The sequence below is a fragment of the Ambystoma mexicanum genome, chromosome 9, assembly GCF_040938575.1.
Source record: "Ambystoma mexicanum isolate Mex_15411 chromosome 9, UKY_AmexF1_1, whole genome shotgun sequence".
In the NCBI taxonomy this organism is placed as follows: Eukaryota; Metazoa; Chordata; class Amphibia; order Caudata; family Ambystomatidae; genus Ambystoma; species Ambystoma mexicanum.
The window spans coordinates 1,280,775,859-1,280,796,372 of NC_090931.1; the positions used below are offsets into that span (position 1 = coordinate 1,280,775,859).

Here is a 20,514-nt window from a genome sequence, read left to right on the forward strand (position 1 = left end):
ACATGATGGGGGTGGCCTGGGAGGGAGACTGATCTTTGTGGTGCACAGCCCCTGAGAGGGAGTCTACGGAGGCAGGGGGGAATGCCTCCTGTGTGCTTTTTGAGGCCAAGTGTGTCGACATCTGGGACTTTTTCAGCGACCTCGCTTTAAGCAGGGAAACACTGACATTTCTCTTAATTCACTCCTGCATTTTCAGCGTTTTCTTGGGGGACTCCAAAACACCTTTCACCGCTTATTCTTCAGCGCGCGAGAGGAGGGCTTTGTGTGTGATGTCCAAATCGACTTTCGGTTTCAGAGGCCTGCCATGAGGCGAAAGCATATGCAATGGCACAGAGGACAATGAAGAAACAGAGGCTTTCTCTGTGGACACCACGTGGGCTTCGACGCTCGACGGTAGCGTCGAAAGTCAGCCGTGGGGCATGTTTAAGTGTCTTTGTGCATGTGTGCGCTCTGGCAGCTGGGTCTCTTCGCCATCACAGAGCTGCCGGCCTGCTTCTTGGAGTCGGGGGCCAGTACATGGGGTTCAAACGAACCCTGCTCACCTTCGGCATCACTCATGACTCTGATACTGTCCTCGTTGGAGTCTTCCGTCACGTCGGTGGAGGCCTCTGCCCGCATGGCGTGAACGGGCCAGCATTTGGTGCACTGATCCCTGTAAGTTTTGGGTCGAAAAAGTTTATAGGATTTGCAAACTTTTTCGGGGTGATTACTCGGGAGACAGTAATTGCACACTCGGTGCGTGTCCTTCCACAGGAATTTATGGTGACAGGTAGGGCAAAATGTAAAGGGAGATTTGTCCTTTATTTTTTACAAGGGCAGATTGGTGAGAAAAAGGGAAAGGGGATGATAGAATATGCATTCACTAAAGAACCTTCCCCCTCTCTCCGTACTGTAATAGGCCAAAGCGCGCAGAGGCCCATATAGGCCACGTCTGGTCATCTATCAGTCGTCGATAATGAGGTTGTTTGTCGAAAGCCATCAAGCAGTCCGTTGGACACGCGGCAAAGCAAGCATCAAACTTTCAACTAATTAAAGGCATCAGCCTGGAAGAGAACTCCATGTTTGCGACCGACTTCAATGGCGGAAAAAAACAATCGGAGGGACCTCGACGAGTAAAGGACCATGGCTACAGAACATGTCACACTAGGGATAGTGTTACTAAATCACCCTGTTGACGTCCGTATGAGTTTCGAAAACTAATCTTGTAATACTCTGAGACTTCCACTAGATATCGGACTATGTAGAGCATGTGATCTAAGCAGATCCACAAGCTCCAGAAATAAATAAATAAAAATCTATGCATAAGAGGGTACGATGATATCTGCCTGTAGCACTTGCCTCTGAGAGCCTATATGGTTTTTATTGAACTACTTTCCCTGGTGGTGTTCTTATATAGTGGTATGTTCCGTGTACTCTCCTTGGTTTCTTGCAAAATACATCAGGAAATGCTGAAACAAGTTCATTCAGGCTTTCTTTTCATTGGGAAGTTCTTGGGATAGGAGTTCTCTATTATCCACTTCTTGAGGTACCAAACTAGAAAATATAGGAGTTTGGGAGGAGGATGGATTTTCCTTCCACTCTGTCATAAGACTGACATGATAGATGTGATTCTTTTGGCGTCTGAGTCTTTTGGCATCTATCTGGTTTGGCTACTTTATAACTGCATGTTCCCACCTGTTCCAATACCTCATATGGTCCATACCACATCAAGATTAACCTATTCTCCAGTGGGCAAGAGAGCTAGAACTTTTTGCCCCACCGAAAAGGTTCTTAATCATACTTTTCTATCATGTGCAAGTTTCTCTTGATGGTGAGATTTCTCCATGTGGGTATTAACTAAAGATCTGACTAAGTTCATATGTTCTCATAACGGGTTTGAGACAGTGGTATTGGGGCCTCTTCCCAGGTCTCCCTGAGCATGGCCAAGACATCTCTTGGCTCTCTGCCATACAATAGCTCAAAAGGGTGAAAATCCGGTAGCTGCTAGAAGGGTTTTTCTCACTGCGGATAGGGCCCAGGGAATCATGCGATCCCAATCCTTTCCGCCTTCATCAACTAGTTTTCTTAGGATGGCTTTAAGAGTCTTATTAAATCGTTCTACCACTCCATCTGTCTGAGGATGATAAAGTAAGGTTCTTAAGGAAGTGATATGAAGTAATTCTTTAACTTCTTCCACAAGCTTACTCATAAAATGTGTTCCCTGATCTGTTTGAATTTCTTTTGGGAACCCAACTCAAGAGAAAAATGGTAACAGATGCTTTAGTATTTGCTGGGTCATACTATTTCTCAGGGGAAAGGCTGCACAATATCTGGTAGCATAGTCAACAATTACTAAGACACATTTATAACCCAATTTAGAGGTTTCTAGTGGACCAATGAGTGGACCAATGATGTCAATTCCGATTCGGGAGAATGGAACCTCTATTATCGGTAGTGGATTCTAAGGGACAGGTGGAGGAATATTTTTGCTGGTCTTTTGACATATCTCGCATGTTTGAACAAAGTTTTAATATCGGCAAATATTCCTGGCCAATAAAAGTTTCCACTGACATGGGCTTGTCCTAGATGTCCCCCTGTTAAATGTGAATAGGCAACTTCCAGAACTATTTTCCAATGGGTTTTGGGTATTACCAACTGTGTTTTACATGTTCCTTCCCCTGAGATTTCCCTTCCATATATCAGTACTTGTTATAAAAATTAAAAGGGACTTGCTTTGCCACTGCCTTCAGACTCGGGGACCACTTGTAAAAAGGCTTCTGCTAATACTGGATCATTTCACCGAGCAAAGTTCCTTAAGCTTTGTTAGCTCCTTCATCAATATATGCTTCAACTCGTGTTTTCAATTTACCACAGTTCAGTTCACATACAAGCTTCCTTCTGCCGGGCTCGACCTTGTTCACAATTTCCAATTCTCACTGTATCATAGTTCGGCGTAGCCTTCCCTCCATTTGGGTTGAGCCTTTACTTCACAATCTTGTCCGTCTTGTTTGTCGAAGACATTCGAAACTGCAAGAACTTTGCTTTTACCTCTGCATGACCACTTTGAGTTCCTTCATTAGCAATTTAACAATCTTCTGTAGCTTTAACACTCTCAATGCATTCTGGTAATTATAGTTTGCTTAGATTGCCCAATTGGCGTACTTAAAGTTTGTGTCTTGAAATTACTACTCATTCGTCCTCGCTCAGCATTGCCGTCATTTTCTCATTTCACTTTCTCGTTCCACTATAGCATCAAAAGAAATTTCACAGAGACTTTCGATTGTACAATGCTGTTTCACAGGACCACTCTGTTACTTTGTACACGTTTTATCATTAGTTTTTTAAGCGTCTTTCTCCTTAACGCGCTTATCAGCAGAAGCGCATCCTTCGCTTCTTGTTACAGTTACTTTAACACAAACCAGACTTTTGTTTGCCTTCAATAACTCACCGGCTGTGTACAATAGCCATGTCTTTGCAGCAGCTTTCATCAGAGAGTCCAGGCCGATACCATTTTCATCTTGGCTCCTCCCTGACTCGGTCTTGCACTCGGGAGGGGAGCAGGTCGTCTTGCAGCTCTCTATAGCAGTATTCTCTCCTCTTAATGGCTTTGAAGGTTTGAACGCTTACGGCCTTCCGAAAAGTGAGGGATCCTTGCTGGAATTTCTCTTGCTCTCCACAATTGCTAATGAGCCCCTTGGCTTCCCAACTTCTATCCCCTGCTTTGCATCAGCCCCAACAGAGCTGCTCCTTCTCGTGCCCAGCCTCGCCCAGAGTTTACCTGTGCCCACCACCTTTTATCCTGACATAGAGTGTTAACAAGTGACAGGTGTGTGTTGTTGGGATTACGCGCCTGACTCTGCTTGATCTCATTAAGGGGACAGAGCCATTGAAAATCACTAGAGGTGATCTTCGTAACCTCATTCCTCATCTTCCTCGGCTCAGTGGTATTGTTACTGTGAAGGTGGGAATAGGTCTTAGATGGGATGTAGGAAAGGGGGGATACCATGTTTCACCATCAGGTGTCTCTTCCCCTCTCTCAGGGGACCCTCCCACCCAGGTGATTCCCCCTCGCTTGTCCACTGCCAGGGTCGGGATCCAAAAGCAATGGCCTTCCCCTGGCCAACTGAGTACATGATCCCTGGAGACTAGGTTGTGAAACAGCCTCTGGTTTTCCACACTACATAAACCAAAACTAAGGATCTGTCTATGTCAGAATGTCCAAAAAAAATTGGCCCGTGTCCAAAATCTATTCTGACCCTCACATTATAAACTAAATTCTAAGGTGAAGATGGAAACCTTGAATGGTTTTGAAAAGTGTTCATAAAGAAAAAATACATGGCTCCAACACAAAAGTGACAAGGATAAAGGTCCTTGCGACAGAGGATGGTTTCCTTCCCTTGGATTCTTCTTTACTCTCTGACGTTTCACAAACCGCTCCTTTGGCCTTTCTTGGCCAACAACAACACTTGAACACAAAACTGTCAGGCTTTGTATTGTATTGCATATTTATATAGCGCCTATACACAGGAGAGGGTTTCAAAGCGCTCAACGAGGGTGGGAACATGGGGAAAAACAACAGTCGCTCAGAGCCCTTGAAATTCTGAGACGATAATAGTCTGCACAGGCAGAGTAAGAGCGTAAAATACATTTAACAGTTTAGACACAGCAAATAGCCCTGACAGTGATTCTGCAGTTTCACCAGTGCAATTAAGGGGAGAAGACAAGGAAGTACTGGCAGACGATCTTCAGGCACGTTGCATTTGGATCGTGCAAGTGCATAGCCGGTCACAGGGCGGGGGAGGTCCTAGTGCACCCAGTCGGCGGAGACTGGGGTAAGTGCAGAGAGAGACACTCTCTTGCGTTATTTCTAAGTGCAGTGAAGGTGGGAGGGTGTAGGGCCTTGAGGCAAGTGCGAGATAGGCCTGGCGGGGTTGCCCAGGCCCTGTGAGACTCTGAGGTCCACCAGGCGGCCAGTCAGCAAGCTGTAAGGAAGAGGAGGAAGAAATGGGGAGAGCAAGAGAGCTAGGTTAGAAGGGTAGAGGGAGAGTGATGAAGAGGAGAAGAGGAATGTCTTTAGGAGTTTCTGGAATTTAAGATGGCCAGGCTCAAGACGGAGGGTCGCAGGGAGACTATTCCAGAGGGAGGCACCTGCCGAGGATAAGAATCTCCCTCCAAATCTCTGCTTGGAGAACCGGCTCACTCACAGAAGGTTGGAGGTAGATGAGCTGAAGGCTTGTGAGGGACAGTTTTAAGGTAGGCAGCTTTGCAGGTAGGAAGGTTCCAGGCCCCAGAAATCCCAGTGGACAATGCAGAGGGTCTTGAACTTGATCCTTGCAGACACGGGGAGCCAGTGAAGGGATTTTAACACCGGAGAGATGCAGTCCCTGGACTTGAGGCTAAGGATAAGTCTTGCAGTTCTGTTCTGGATGTGTTGCAGAGGGCGCAGGGCAGAAGAAGGGAGGTTGAGGAAGAGGCTGTTGCAGTAGTCCAGCCTAGAGATAATCAAGGCTCTGGAGACAGTGTGCTGCTGGGGGAAGGTGAGAAAAGGTAGAGTACCTCTGAGGAGGTGTAGCTGATAATTAGACTTTTTAGAGATGTCAGAAATGTGGGAGGAGAAGGAGAGAGTGGAGTCAAAAATGACCCCGAGGTTTTTTGCCTCGCAGGTGGTTGAGGGCGCAGGGTCAAGGGAGGCCAGCTAGAGTGAAAGTCTGAAAGTGGGAGCAGAGGTCCCAAATTCTGTCTCTTTCAGGATTCCTGGTATACTTTTTTCTGACAGGTTTTTGTTCCTCATCTCCTGGTTAACGCAATCCCCTTTTTCTAGTCCTGATGTTTCTTCTCAGGACCTCTGGATCTTGTACATTTCTTGTTAGTGCCTGGTATACTCTCCTGCCAAGGCTTCCTATTCGCATACACTCGTAATTGCCTGGTACACTCTCCTGACAGGACTTCTGTTCATACAGTGACTCGCCCCTCTCTCAGAACTGCACATATACTTTGTTGGATAATGTATCCTCCTGATAGGTTATCCTGTCTGGGTTTCCAATGTACTTGAACTGTACCCATTCACATATTTGTAAGGGTTTTGTTTGTTCAATTCGCCCTTTAACAAGATGTCCTTTTGCTTTTTCTCCCTCAGTTACGTTGTTCACAATTATTTGCATTTGGTGACCATACGCCCGGTGTCCCTGCTGTCACTGGGTGGACTCACCAGCTCTTGTTGGCATTCCGAGATTCTCCCGTGGCCAGCCGGTGAAGGGTTTCCGTCTCTTTCCTTTTCGCAACCTCTTCGTTCTCTTGTCTCTTGAGGCTTCCACTTGACACGTTTGCTTTGTTCTTAGCTGCAGTAATTGAAGCGCTACCCTCGGTCACTTGCAAACACCCACGAGTCTCTCACCGGCTCCTGCCGTTCCCGGAGCGTGTCCTGGTGCAGCAGCTTCTTTCTTCATCTGCTCCTCCACGCCAGTCCAGCGTTTCTGTTGCTTGATCCTTACGTAGAGGTGCAGCTCGCTCCCGCCAGTAGCCGCCGCAGCTCTCTGCTTCTGCTCTTTAAATTTCTCGGGCACAGGTGTATGCAAGCAACAACTAGAGCGTTTGCTGGGCTTGTGGCCTCTTTCGCTCTGCATTGCTTGATGCCTCTTCCTTGCTCCAGTATTTTGCGAATTCTGGGAAAGGAAGTCCATTATTGACAATTGACTCAAATAATTTGGATAAATATTTTCAAATGTTTTCAATGGCAAGTCAGTTCTGGATGACTGATAGGTGGAACTGGAGAAGGTGTTTTACAGGGCTGACCAAATTTGAAAGGTTGGTCTATAGGTTTGGGGGTAAGGTCTTCCATATTCTTCATAGGAGAATGAGTAGGTGTGTGACAATAGGCCATCAGGGTATTGGATATGGGAGGGTTCATTTCAAGGGAAAAAGGGGGTACCATGTCTCACCCGTTGAAGCCATGACATCGCCACGGAGGTCTCCTCCCATGTGATCCTCCCTCATATACCCATCCCCAGGGACAGGACCAGGTAGCTGCTGCCGTCCCCAGAAATACATCAGAGGAGGTCACCCCGGGAAATCAGTGATGACTCCACCAGATTCATCACAGTGCACACATGTTCGACTTCAACACAAAGATTAAGTCCAACCAATAAATGTCCAAGTGGATAATATTCACAGTTTCAGGGAATGGCTCCATTCTCCCGGTTCCCTTCACCAATATGAAAAGTTCAAACAAAGAATAACCAAGTTCTTTAGAACCCTAAGAGAGGCGCATTCACAGTTCTGAGGGAAATAGCTCCCTTCCCCAGGTTTCTCTTCATGTTTCAAATAGTTTAGAACCCTATGGGCATGGACCTTTTAGGGATTCTCCTTTTACTGTCTTCACTCTTGACTTTGCCTGGAATACTCTCCTGCCAGGATTTTCATACAATCTTTAAACACTTATCTTCACTTGATTTACTCTTGTGCCAGGACTTTCACACAATGCGTTTCAATCCAAAGGGCATGTATCTTCCTTGAGATACTCATCCTTCAGCAACTTATTACACATTTAAATTTGCCTGGTATACTCTCCCGCCAGGGCTTTCACACAATGAGTTTTCCTTTATCCATAAAACAATATTTGCCCACTGTTGGAGTATTGTTCCTTGTTTAACACTGTTTGTTTCAATAATACATCTTTTCATACAATGTGCCTCTGCCTCTTTTCCTAGTGCGTTCACTTCTACTTGGCTTTCTTTCACAATTACTTTGCTTTCTCTTTTAAGGTCTGGGTTCAACCGCCCCTTCATGGCATAGCTTACAGGTATGTTAGCTTCTTCACAGATTTCACTTTGCTTGTGTGTCGCTTCTATGAATCAGCTTACACTCTGAGGCAACCCAGTAACCCTTCTGTTTATCCTGGGCTTACCGGGTGCTTGTAGTGTCCCTCGCGCTTCTCTGCTTCAGTTCCCTTTGGGTTGCTTGCTCGGCGTGCATCCCATTAGCCGATGCACCCTCGTCGTGTCTCTATATACGATTCCTGCTGCCTTGTGCTCTCGGGCGGCGAGCTGTCTGCACTCTGGTATCCTCTTCTGCTGTCTGGGTCAGCCTAGACACCATTTCCCACGACATCCTCTCACTCAGCATGCTGGTCGGTGTCCATGCAGGTCGTCGTGCAGCTCAGCGTCTGCAGCTCTCTGCTTGCTTGCTTAGTGATCTTCGTTGTTCTATCCCTCTTTCTCGTCTCAGTTGTTATCACATCATTACATATGTGATGTAGAAGAAACTGGAATGGGAACCTTTTGGGAGTGATCATTACTGCTCTCTGTCTCTTCTTCGTCTCAATGGTTGATGTATTGTTATTTGTGCCATGTTGGGGATTACTTAAAGTAGATCTGGTACATGGCTGAGGGAGAGTGTTGCAATATGACATTAAGGCATGAGGAATGGAGGGGACATCCCTGAGAGGGAATGGGAGGTATGTGACGTTCCCCAATGATGTGCTGTCATACCCTGAGAGTCGCCTCCCCCCAGGTGGTCCTCCCTCATATAACCGCCACCAGGGTCAGGATCAGGTAGCGGCTGCCGTCCCCTTGCCACATAGGGAAATGCTAACTCGGGAAAGGAGTGATCACATCATCAAATTCATCACATCATCAGATTCATCACACTAGTCTTTGCCTCCCTTGGGCTTTGCTTTATTAAATTGGTCATTTTGATTACATTTGACTATTTTTTCTAAGTTATTTGGGAATTGCTAAAGGTCCTTGAGTACGGTCCTCCAACTGTTCATCTGAGTGTTTTGTCGAATTATTTATTCATATATACACAGGAGGAACAATGCTCTTCCAATCACAAAAAAAACATACAATAGAGAAGAAACCAGATTTGGCGGGAAGCAGTGAACTTCTTAAAAAAGGGAGAGTTTGAGGGACATTCTGACCAGGTTGAGCAGGGGAGTAAATGGAACAGTCACCAGGGACAATACTTAAGAAGACATACATAGATTAAGCACAAAGAACATTTTTAAGTGCAGGTAGGCGGTACAGACAACAGTGCTCGGGATGTGACCATGATGGGTGAAGTGCTAGAATGGAGGCAGAGGAAGTAGGGGACAGAGGTGGATTGGAGGCGAGGGGCATTTTTTAGCTAGCAGGCAGATGAGAGGTAGGTATGTCACCTGCAGGGATGAATTCGGCCACCCCCGAAAAAAAACAGACCACAGGCCAAAAGAAAATTTTGCTAAGAGGCATTGATGGATCTCCACAACACTGTTCCAGTGGCCATAAATCCCGTCACACAGCTGGCACTCTCTAGGCCAGATTGGAGGATCTGACGAGAAGTCTCCTTGCCCTCTTTTTCTAGGGCTTTAAAACCATTCAAAACCATCCCTCAAGTCACCTGCAGGGATGCGTTCGGCCCCCTATGAAAAGACAAACCATAGGCCGGAAGAAAATTTAGCTAAGACACAGGAGGCATGGATGGATCTCAGGTCTAGCTGCCGGAACCAAAAATCTTTGTCCGCAAGCATCCAGTTTCTTGCTCTCCCGATCAGGTAGCAAAGACAGAAAAGACGTTGTGTTCAGGTTTGCAGTGGCCGGCTGGATAACTAAGCTTTCTGGGATGCATGAGCGGACAGGAATCGTAGGTCAGAGGAGGCCATCCTGTGCTTTTTGACCAGGTTGCGGTCCACTGTAGGAACTGAGGCCGGCTAATGCCACATTTGTAAGACCAGCCAATCTACCGCCCGATTAAATGGCAGTAGTGTCTCTCACTCTGGACCTTCGTCCAGAATGTCTGCATGTTCATATTGAACCTTGCAAGCAGGTGCTGAAAAGCGACCTAAGGATTACTCCTCAGAGTAGGAGAAGGGAGCATGTATAATGGCGATGTGTTCAGGCCACAAGCTTCTTGTAGATCAGTAGCAAGATCCACCAAGTCACCACCTTCCCCACAGAAGTGAATAGAAGAGTAAGATGCTGGGTATCTACTAAACTATGTTATAGCTAGTATTGGGAACTTTATATTCTTTGAATATTTTTAATGCTCATATTTTCTCTACAAGAGAATATATGGGATACATTACTCACCGTAATCGTATTTCTGATGCTTGTATCTGCTTAGATTCACATGCTGTGCATAGGCCGACATCTAATGGAAGTTGCGGAGTATTACAGTTTGTTTTTCGAAACTCGAAAATGGGTGTCGACACAGGGCGTGCCAGGAATACTATCCCTAGTATGACGTCCACTGTACCCATGATCCTTCACGCGTGTAGCACCCTCAGATTGTATTTTTTCTGACATGAGGTAGCATGAGGAGTAGCGTGAGTACAGATAGTCCAAGCAGATAGAAAGAAAGGTAAGACTACAAGCATCCATGCGCCTTCTCTCAGAGGGGAGGAAGGGTGGGTCGCATGTGAATCTAAGCAGATACAAGCATCAGAAATAGCCGGCCTCAGTTCCTACAGTGGACCGCAACCTGGTCAAAAAGCACAGGATGGCCTCCTCTAGCCTACGATTCCTGTCCGCTCATGCATCCCAGAAAGCTTAGTTATCCACCGGCCACTGCTTAGAATCTGCTTAGATCACATGCTGTGCATAGATTAGCAAGCAGTACCTGAAGAAGGAGGTGGGATGTGAGAAGGGTCATGAGCAAATAAATGTCTTAGAACCGCTTGTCCCACTTGTGTATCTGTCTTGGAATGGGTGTCAATGCAGTAGTGCTGAGTAAAAGTGTGAATAGAGCTCCAAGAAGCTGCTTTGCAAATGGTGTCAAGGGGTACATTTGCAATGAAAGCCAGAGTGGCCCCAATGCCTCTTGTAGAGTGGGCTCTTGGCGTGAAAGGCAGAATTATTTCAGAAGGGGAGTAACACTGCTGGATACAGTTAATAATCCACTTAGAGATGGCACCTTTAGAGACGCGATCCCCCTCTCTGCCTGTAGAGCCTGAATTTCACTAACCCTTCTTATGGATGTAATAGCTACTAAGAAGGCTGTCTTACAAGTCAGGTGTTTGAGACTGCTTTTATGCATGGGTTCGAATGGGGGACCCGTGAGTTTAGCTAGCACCACATTAAGGTCTCACCCTGGTGGTGGGTTTGAAATAGGAGGGTGAAGTTTCTTTACTCCTTCCATGAAGGCTTTAACCACTGGAACTTTCCACCACAACACCTTGTTATGGGAGGTGGTGTATGCTGACAGAGCTGCCGGATGCACCTTCAGTGAGTTAAAAACCAGTCCTGCATCCAGCAGGGGGAGCATGTATGTAACAATAGTTGAAGGAGTGCAATCAATTGGGTTGATTTTTCTATTCTGGCACCAGATAACGAATCTCTTCCACTTGTCAAAGTAGCAGTGCCTCGTGTTAGGCTTCCTAGATTCTTTTAGGATGTCCATACATCTTTGAGGTAAATTTAGATGTCCAAACTCTATGACCTCAGGAGCCATGCTGCTAGGTTCATCGAGCTGGGTAGAGTATGTACTGTTTGACCTTGATGGTGGGACAGTAGGTTGTACCAGCCCGGGAGTTTGATGGGTTCGCACGTCGCTAGTCTGCGTAAGTGTGGGAACCACGGTTGTCTCGCCCACATGGGAGCAACTAGGACGAGCGTCATCGATTCCCTGTTCATCTTGTTCACCACCTTCCTGATGAGAGGAGTTGGTGGAAAAGCGTATGCAAACATTCCTGACCAGTTCATCCACAGGGCGTTCCCCTGGGATCCTGGTTGTGGGAATCTGGACCTGAATCTTGGGCATTGTCTGTTTTTGCTTGTGGCGAATAGGTCTATGGTGGGGGAACCCCACTGAGAGAAGAGATCTTCTACGATTTCTCTGTGTAGACACCATTCGTGCTCCTCTGGGAGGGGATCTCTGCTTAGTGCATCTGCTAGAGAATTGAGATCCCCTGGAACATGTTGCGATGACAGGAAGATGTTCCGTTTGAGTGCCCATGTCCACATTTTCTGGGCAAGTTTGGACAGATTTGGCGAACGAGTCCCTCCCTGCTTGTTTAATTAAAGCATGGCTGTAGTGCTGTCCGTCCGGATCTGCACTGACAGATTCAGCAGGTAGGGTTTGAACGCTTGAAGCGCTCTGAATACTGCCAGAAGCTCTAGCAGGTTGATGTGATTCTTGGCCACTGAGTGAGACCAGAGACCCTGAGCTGTGTGGTGGAGGAGGTGAGCTCCCCACCCTGTCAGGCATGCATCGGTTGTGACTACCGCCTGTATCTCGGGATCATAAAAGGGTTTCCCCTTGGACAGATTTTCTCTTGTCCACCAGTGAAGGCTTTGTACCAGTGTTGGCGAAACGACCACTAGATCGTCCCACTGACCACTTGCCTGAGACCACTGTTTCGCCAACCATTCCTGCATGGGACGCATGCGCAGGCGCGCGTGGGGGACCAGGTAAATACATGACGCCATCATGCCTAACAAACGCATTGCTTTGCGTACCGTTATCTGACGACCGGCCTGATATTGAGGAATTTGCAGTATTATATTCCGAATTCTCTCCTCTGATGGAAAGGTCAACCCCTCTTGTGTGTCTAGGATAGCTCCTAAAAACTGTTTGGAGGTGCTTGGCACCAGTCTTGACTTTTTCTCGTTTATTGAGAAACCCAATTCGAAGAGGAGGTCGATAGTTCTTTGAATGTTCGTTCAGCAAATCGCTGGGGTTTCCCCCGTGATGAGCCGGTCGTTCAGGTAAGGGTACACTGGGATTGCCTCCCTGCGTAGGTGTGCTGCCGCCACCTCCAGTACCTTGAATACCCTTGGAGCCAAGGCTATTCCGAAGGGCAGTACTTGAACTGGTAGTGCCGACTGTCCACCTTGAAGCGCAAGTGCTTTCTAGCGCTGGGATGCAGGCCGTAAGTCTAATACTGGACGCATTGTCAAATCTTTCTTTGGTACAAGGAAGTAAGTTGAATAAATACTCTTGTTTACCTGGTGTCCCGATACGAGTTCGATCGCGTCCTTTGCTAGCAGATTGACGATCTCCTCGAGGAGGATTCTTTGGTCGTCTAGAGAATGTGTTCTTTGTCGTGGATGGTGGTTTCGGGGACACTCTAAGAGTTCTATGCAGTATCCTAGGGACACTGTGGACAGCACCCATCTGTCTGATGTGATCCCTTCCCAAGCTTGGGTGAAGTTGGCACTGCGTCCTCCTACTGGGGATGCGTGAGAAGGGACCCTGAACAGAGCGTCACTGTTTTGGTGGAGGCGTGCCGCCGCCTCTACTGGGGCTGACTCTACCTTTACCCCGTCCTCTTTTATTCCCTCTGCTATAACCTTGGGTAGACTGTTGGTTGTTGTTCCACTGCGTACCCTGGCTCTGGGAATAGTTAGACCCTCTTTGGGAATTTTGTCCGCGTGTGCGGCGAAAATTGCCATTACCCCTTTGATTAGGGGGTTTGGTGGTTAGTTGACCTAGGGACTTGAGTGTTTCATACTCGTCCTTGGCATTTTTCAGCGCATCCTCGACCGCCTTACCGAACAATAGATCTGGCTCCACCGGTTTGTCTAACAATGATGCTTGTTTCTCAGTCTTGAATCCATACTGCCAACACCAAGCGTGTCTCTTGATAACAGTACCCTCTGCTATCAATCTACCGGCATTATCAGCGGCATCAAAGGTTGCCTTTAAAATGCAACCGGATACGACTCTACCTTCCGCTGAGACTCGTGCCAATTGGCTCTTAAGGGGCTCTGGGGCGGAATCTATGAGTGCTGTGACTTCCTCCCACTGGTGGCAATTATAACTCGCCAGTAGGGAGGTGGAGTTGGCGATTCTTGCTTTGTAGGCGGAAGTGGAGGCAACCTTTCTCCCAAACCCATAGATTGTCTTGCTCTCCTTGTCGGGAGGAGCTTCTGATGATGACAAGGGTGTCCCTGCCCTCTTGCGGGTGTTTGTAACGACTAGGGAGTCAGGTTTCAGATGCCCTCTTATATACAGTGTGTCTGATTGGGCTGCCCTGAATAGCTTCTCAATCCTGGGGTTGACTGCCCTGGTGAGATTGGGGTTTACCAGTTAAGGGTCTATTCTTCTTTGGATGGACTTAAGAATAGGGATGGCATGCGCAACAGGTCTCCTTTCTCCCACCAACTCTTCGGCAAAATCTCTTTCCTCTTGAGCACCCTGGGTGTCAATGTGGAAGTGGTTTGCTGCTCTAGATAGGACTTCATTTAGGAGGGGCTGGTTGTCGACAGGGGAGTCGGTAACCGGTGGTTCTTTCTCTACCGGGGAATCTACCCTGTATATTTCTGGGTCGTCCTCTTCCTCCTCTTGTTCCTCATCGTCCCCATAGTAGCCTGTCCCAGTCTGTTCTTCCAACATGCCCAAATCTGTATCCTCACAAAGGGAAGTATCTTCTTGTTCCAGAGAATAAGGGTCAATGTGGAAGGGATCTGAAGACCGTGTTGTTTCAAACTGGGACATTTTACTTGGGGGGATAGGATCCTTGGAGCCTGAGGGTGCTGACCCGTCGGGGTTATAAGTAAGAAAATGTTTGGGATTTTTAGAATAGAAATCTGCCAATGATGACATTCTTGATATGACTCTATCTATGTCCTCACTGGGCCACTCTCTTGAACTGGGAATGACTCTGCCTGGGGGGAGTTTCCCTGTCTCATCTATAATAGAGGTGTGAGACCTGTCTGTCTGAGTGGAGTGGAATGTTTCTGCGGTGTGGAAGTAGGCTGAGACTGCTTCTTTGGTTGTTTTCCCCCCTCCCCGTGGCTGGAAGAGTGTGTGCCCTGCTTCTTTGGGCCTTCAGAGCTTTTCGACGCCTGGCGTCAAGCCTCGGTAGTGGTGGTACTATCCTTCGACTGTGTAGGTTGGGATTCGGGAATGGGCGTTACTTGTACTGACGCCGACCCCTGGAATGCGGTCTGGGGATAGAGGACGGTTTCGTCTTCCGACGATCGAACCTCAGTTACCTTGGGGAGCGAGGCACTTTTGGCAATAGTGGATGATTGCCTGGCGTCATGCGGCGATCTAGATTGCGAACGCCCAGAGGACGCCGATTCGGACCGTTCCCTATGTGCCTCTTTCCGAGAGCTCGACGTGTGCGTCGAGTCTCGGTGGGACTTCGACACTGTGTTGCCCTCGCCGTCCGAAAGTACGGCGTCGCTGCCGTCGCTGAAGGCACCCTCAGCGGCCATGGCCTCTTGACGCCTGGTGTGGTGGGCCCAACGCTTGGTGAACTTACTACACGCTCTGCAATTTGCCTCGGGGTGATCCCTTGGCAAGCAGAGATTGCACGTGGCATGTCTGTCAACCCAAGGATACTTGCGGTTGCACTTTGGGCAAAATTGGAAAGGGGTACCCTCCATACGCACCTTGAGGCAGCAGGCTGGTAAGTGTAGGAATATATATAAGAAAATATATAATAGTGTAGAGTATGTCCACCCCCCACTCTCCCTACTTGTAGGGCCGAGGCCAAGGCCTTCCGAGGCCCGGGCCGAGGCCAGAGGCCTTCCTAGGCCCACTCCGTCGTGAAGCTCTCGACGGTCGCCTTCTTCTGCGGTTCGGCATCGAGTGTCGAATTTCGGTGGCTCGACGTTAGGGTGGAGAAAAAGGGGGAAATATAGCAATATTTTTCAAAGTATGGCTAATGCCAGGGAACTCCGCTGAATGCTTCCGACCAGAATGGCAGAAAAAAACAATCTGAGGGTCCTACACACATGAGGGATCATGGGTACAGTGGACGTCACACTAGGGATAGTATTACTGGCACGCCCTGTGTCGACGCCCATTTTCGAGTTTCGAAAAACAAACTGTAATACTCAGCAACTTCCACTAGATGTCGGCCTATGCACAGCATGTGATCTAAGCAGATTCCACAGGCCTCAGAAATATATATATATATATATATATATATATATATATATATATATATATATATATATATATAGTGAAAAAGAGGAGAGGCGCACACGCCAGTTTCCTGCACAGTAAACCACCTCAGCCACTGGTGTTCTCCTCCTACCGGTTTCTGTGCTCTTCACATCGTCAGGGAGGCAGTCTTAACTTGCAGCTCACAGCAAGTGCAGGCATTAACAATCATTGATGATTCTGCTGCAAGGACTTCTGGTAGCTGTAGTCATCAGGTTTGCAAGGAACAAACTCACACCCAATCCATAAGTGGGGAAGGGGGGGGGGGTAGCCTACAGTGAGGCACTCCAAAGTAGGGCATATGTCACCCCGGTGCAGCACCCTATAAGATTTCTGAAGATTCCACCCTTCAGAAAACTTGCAAATGTGGTGAAAAAGAGGAGAGGGGCGCACTCCAGTTCCCTGCACAGTAAACCTTCTCAGCCACTGGTGTTCTCCTCCTACCGGTTTCTGTGCTCTTCACATCGTCAGGGAGGCAGTCTTAACTTGCAGCTCACAGCAAGTGCAGGAGTTAACAATCAGTGATGATTCTGCTGCAAGGATTTCTGGTAGCTGTAGTCATCAGGTTTGCAAGGAACAAACTCATACCGATAGAAATGGAGACATAAAGGTTAAAAGAATGGTGTGAGTTGGAGCTCATAGATCGCGATGAATATTTCTTTCTCAAGAATGCCCATCCAGTAACTCCTTTGATTTATTTCAACCCTAAGATCCACAAAAGTCTAATGGATCCTCCAGGTCGCCCCTTTGTTTCTTCGATGGGCAGTTTGCTCGAGAATACATCCAAATATTTGGACTTTTTCCTCCAGCCGCTTGTTTTGAGTTTGAGCTCATACATACGAGACACTGCAGATTTGCTTGCGAAGTTGGAGAATATTAATTGGGAGCCTGGTTACTTTCTTGTGTGACTTGATGTAGTATCTTTGTATACTTCGATTCAGCACACAGCGGGCATGAAGGCATGTCAAGTGTTTTTGGAAAGCAGATCGATCAGTTATCGGCAACACAATAAGATGCTATTGAACATGTTGCAATTTTGTCTTGAACATAACTATTTCCTTCATGGAAATCAACTTTATAAGCAAATACGAGGGACAGCTATGGGGTTGTGCACGGCCCCAACCTACGCCAACCTATACATGGGATGGTGGGAGACTCATCAGGCATGGAACAGCAGTGATTACATGAGTGAAGCCAAAAACATCAGTCAGAGATTCATCAGACGTGGTTATGGAAAAAATGTTATTTCCAAAAGTTTCATCAAAGCAGACATACCTACCAGAGAATCCTTATTGTCTAGAAAAATCAAAGCAAATGACAATAACATCAGGCTTATTACAGGATTTAACCATCAAGCCAAAGAAATCAAAATGATAATGAACAAACACTGGAAGGTTCTGCTCACTGATCCTCATCTTAAATTAGTGTTGGATACCTTTCCCCATGTCACTTATCGGAAGGCTCTTACTCTTAAAACTATGTTGTCTCCCAGTATGGTTATCACTAGATCAGCTGAAAGCACAGGGATGATTCAGGTCAGCAGAACTGGCTTCTACAAACGTGCCCACTGTAAATTGTGTGATCATGTATCCAAGGTTCCTTTTTAGAGTGTGAATGGCCAATGTTGGAAATATAAACATAGAATCTCCCGCACTACGAAATATGTAGTATATGTGATCACATGTGCCTGTGGTCTTCATTATACAGGCTCGACAATAGGTCCTTTAAAGATGCGGATTCTTCAACATTACAGAGCCATTAAAAATGGAGATTTAACATACCCTCTCACTAGCCACTTTCAAGAGAAGCACAATGGCGATGTGAAATTTCTAACCTTCACGGGGTTGGCCCATATACCATTAAATAAAAGATTAGGCAACCGTGAACTGAGATTGAGGCAACTAGAAGCGACACTCATATGTAAGTTTGACACCTTGAAACCGAAAGGGTTGAATATATATGCTGAACTATATGTGTTTTTACAAACATGAGCTTTTTTATTATGACGATTGTTTACACCTTTGAATCATGATATGTATGGTGCTTAGAGTTATGTATACCATCACGATGAGGGCATCATTGAACTATTTTCGATATCCAGGAAGAGTTCCACAATTTCTTGTTGCACACTTGTTTAGGGGTAATTCCTTGTACAAGATGATCGGTTGGTTATCAGGCTGCTTCTAGAAGGGTATATAATGATGTACAGATTTATTTATACTATGCCCATTGCACTACCTTTGTTAAATATTTAGACATCTCTTTACTGTAATTCATTCAGTTTCTGATTTATTGAATTAGGCTGCTATCCCCTTGTAGTGTATTATTGACATAGGAATTGTTATTTGCACATGGTAATTAATCTAGCTGCTCATTTATGGAACCAGGCTGCTACCCTTTTGTACTGTTATATAGACATAGAAATTTCTATTTGCACATTGGGAGGAGTTATACTATGTAACTTTTTATCTTTTCTCTTGACTCCGGTTTTATCTGAGCACGTGTATAACACGGAAGATCGCATATGTCTGGAGCATTATAGCTCCATGAAATATTTACCTGGGAAAGGGGCACTTGCCCGGTGTTACAGTACCGATTATAGGTACGATTTGCACAAATAGGGCATTTGCCCACTTATGATTTGGTTGCTGCCGTTTTGCTCGTAGCCCTTGGCTTGTAAGTACTTGCCCTATGTGGGGGCGTATATGTCTAATAGCGGCCATCTGAGCTGCTTTTAGCCATCAAATGATGAACAGGCACACTTGTGCACATATGTTGCACATCGATTGTTATTTAATAATCATTTTTTAAACTAGCAGTTTCGAGCGTCTTCGTGGTCGAGTTTTCATTACGGTAGTCATTAAATGTGTTTTGTGATTTCCTAGCACGAAACTTTCACATAACTTGTCATTATATGTACCTTATTCATAGGTGTTTGACCATTCCAATATGGAGGTCATTGCATTGGAAAGATATCACCACTCTTACTTGTAGTGGTCACATGACCGTTGTGCACGTGATGAGACTCGAGTGGGGACGCTTTGGAACGGCCTTTCTTTTGTAACTCTATGATGTGCATGCCGCATTTGGATTGTATAGGTCTGAGGAAGCCTGAGCATGCAAGCAGAACGCGTGACTTTCTTCCACCCGTGGGGCGAGTGCTTTGTGCAACCTTACGTCTGTCACAGGGGTGAATGATTTCACCTCTGTTTTTTGTAATGTGCTGTATTATGCAATAATAAACATGACATTTTAAATAGCTAGGTCTTGTGTGCTGGAGTACTTTTATACACGCCTACTGTTTTTTTTTCATGTTAACGAATTTGGCTAAATTCGTTTTTCCAGCACCAGCCACTCAATGAGGGAGAGCGCCATTTTTATAGCTAAATTGGTTCATTCATATTACACACACACACACACACACACACACACACACACACACACACACACACACACACACACACACACACACACACACACACACACACACACACACACACACTCTCTTCTAGTTAGGAGTATAAAAGACACTATATTGCAAGTATTAATACTTGTTGGTTTAGTTATAAAATTGTGTAGGGAACATATTGATAAAATGAATGGTTAACATAAAAGTTTAATAAGCATTGATTCCCAGATACTCTATCTCTTGCACTAAGTGTTGAGATCCAACTCTCTCCAAAACCTTGCATAGGATACAGTACTATTCTCTGCCACAAAACATGCCAGAGACCGAAGTGGACATTTAGACTGCCTTTGGGTTGGAGCTTAGGCTCCTAAGTTGGCATGCACGCTATGATAAAAATCATGACTGTAGTGGATTGCAGTGGCCGAGCATTCAAGGTCAAGCACTTACATGGGGTGTGAGGCAGAAAAGAATACTTTAAATATATCACATTTCCACACCAGAGTTAAGTGAAGTATACTTTATATATATTTGCAGGTATGTGACACTTTATGGACAGTACCAGGTAGGTAACCTTCAAGAAAACCCCATATCCGTAGGTAGAATCGTACTTGGGCACCTTACAGGAGGGCTATGGTAAATACAATTATTGGCTGGTTACATTCACCAGGGCTCTGTATAATCACTGGTTTCAATGGGTGCCCCTGGTAAACTTTAGGCTTATTGCCAATTACCAAAAGTACATGTCTACCTTACCCTAAACAGGGGGAGAGAGATTGATGTCTTAGTGGGAGATGGCCTGATACTGCACATTAAGAATTTGGAGGTGGGGGATAGGGCTTCTGCCAAGGACCTCTCACTACTTTAGGAACACTGTCAAATGCTCAAGGACCCAAGGGTAAGTCCTTTAGGGATCTCTGGAAGGACTGTCAAATGCTTCAGTGCCTCAAAGTTGGAGATCTTTGTGCGTTTCCAACTAGAGATGTTAGAATATTGTCTCAGATACAGGTCAGTGGTTGCAGAGATGCTGTCCATCGTCTCCAAAGCAACAGTGGGAAGAAGCTGCAAGTGAATCGGCACAAAGTAAGAGCATCAGGCTGCTGGAGACAGAACGCTGAGGCTGTGGTATAAATATACAAACATAACCAAAGTACTATCTAAATGAGGAAATACCTTTGAAGAAAAATATATCAGATATTCTTGTGTACGAATCCTCCAAGAAAAACATTTTTTCCAACCTTAATTTATCGAAAGAAACA

The 20,514-nt window shown here is 46.1% G+C and overlaps 1 protein-coding gene across 1 annotated transcript in view; it reads right to left on the reverse strand.

Moving 5' to 3' along the window:
- The window catches only part of CEP70 (centrosomal protein 70), a 1,232,997-nt gene that overhangs the window by 103,283 nt on the left and 1,109,200 nt on the right, over positions 1-20,514 (reverse strand). The gene's annotated exons all lie outside the window — the stretch shown is intronic.